Here is a 1,757-nt window from a genome sequence, read left to right on the forward strand (position 1 = left end):
CATTTCCCCCCCCCCCCCCCGCAACAAAAAACAAAACAAAACTTGTTTGAATGAAAGCACCTGGAGAAAGCTAAAGGTTATCTTTGGCATTGACTTAATATGTCAGTATTTTAAAAAAATATCTTTTTTTCATGCTTTGTTTTGGGACCAGAATAAAAGCCTTCAGAATTACACAGCCACTTAAGAGATCAATTTTCAAGCCCGGATTTAAGGTTATTATTAATTTTTTTTATTTTAGTGGTGACATTGAATACACAGAACAGGTTTGTTACCCAGTAATTAATATATCATTTTGCTCTTATTGTTAGAATGGATTCCTTGCTTTAGTTAAAAGAAGAGAGTGTATCAGAAGCTGGCTGCAGCATCCAATTCATGTTGTGTGCATCTTGGGATCAGAAATGGAGCAATCTGGGGTTTCATTTGGGAAGGAGCTCTTCTGTAGTTAAGGATCATAAATCTTTTTTACTTACCTTTGCAAAGTAAAGTGTATGGCTGTTAAAGTGTGACATTAGTTTCCTTTCAGATGAGTGCTCAAGTAGTTCTCATTTAATCATGTGATGCTTGATGGTGAATTCTTTAGAAAACAAAAGAAAACCATCTAAATCCACGGGAACATTTAACAGTAATGTGATTGACACAAAATCTGTTATAAAACAGTGGTTGGCATTATGTTAGCCAACTATCCCTGGTAATTGAAATTCACAGTTAAGTATCATTGCTGTTGTTGTCTATCCCTAGTAGTCCCTCGTAGTAACTACCTCTGGTAATTGAAATCACAGTTATTTATGTCTAATTTCACTGTTTCAAGGATTTCAGGGGTAATATGACCAATCTGCTTAAACTTCCTTGTGAGGTAATGCTTTCATAGATGTATATTTGGCATCATACCCTGTCCTCTGGATCTGGAAAGGGCATTCTTGAAGTACCACAATGAACTTAAGTTCCTTAAGGGCTGTGAGTTTACGTGCTGAATCAGAGGAAGTCAGTAACAATTAGTGATGGGGGCCCTACCAAAAAGAGGGTAGCATACAGCACAGAGTACAAATTAACATTTTTAGGTGACCTGGCCATTCTGGAGAGAGGCACTGTAATCTACTGCAGCAGTTCTTAACCCCTTTGATCTCTCAGCGCACCCTCACCCCCTCACCCAGATGCCGTACTCACCTACCTCCCCACGGCCAGCTTTCTTCAACCCCAAGTTCAGGCTCTACAGCAGGAGTAAGCAATTATTTCTGGTGGAGGGCCACTTAACAAATTTTGGTGAGCTATCGAGGGCTGCAAGGGTATCCCTGCCCCTTGACAGATACCCTGCCCCCTGGTCGCCATTTTGGGACTAAAAGCCCTGCTCCTAACCTGTGACCTTTGCCACTGGAAGTTCCTCCCCTTGTCCCAGCAGTACTCCTTTTGGGAGGGTGGGGAGGGACATTTGCTATCTTGGAGCCAGAAAAAACCCAAATCATATACTAAAAAAATCAAACATCTACTATAACTTATTTTGGTCCTGATTATGTCCAGGACAAAATATTGTTGCCCTGATCTTTGTGTGGTTGCATTATGTATCTAGAGGCAATTACATCAAAGCTCAAAATACAGTCTTACTTTTGTATATTGTGTGGTGGGGGGAGGTAAGAGGGTGTATGTAGGGGTGTGGTTGGCGAGAGTGTGTGTATGGGATATGGGTATGGTAGGTGGGGGTGTGGGGAAGGATTGGGGGTGAGTGTGGATGGGTGTGGGTATGTGTGTGGGAATGGTGGGGG

At 41.7% G+C, this 1,757-nt stretch overlaps 1 protein-coding gene across 5 annotated transcripts in view; it reads left to right on the forward strand.

The window, feature by feature from the left end:
• FAT3 (FAT atypical cadherin 3) overlaps positions 1 to 1,757 on the forward strand; it is a 745,318-nt gene that overhangs the window by 216,145 nt on the left and 527,416 nt on the right. The window lies entirely within an intron of this gene.

Source organism: Gavialis gangeticus, unplaced genomic scaffold (assembly GCF_001723915.1).
Source record: "Gavialis gangeticus isolate Ggan-Ray unplaced genomic scaffold, GavGan_comp1, whole genome shotgun sequence".
Taxonomy (NCBI): Eukaryota; Metazoa; Chordata; order Crocodylia; family Gavialidae; genus Gavialis; species Gavialis gangeticus.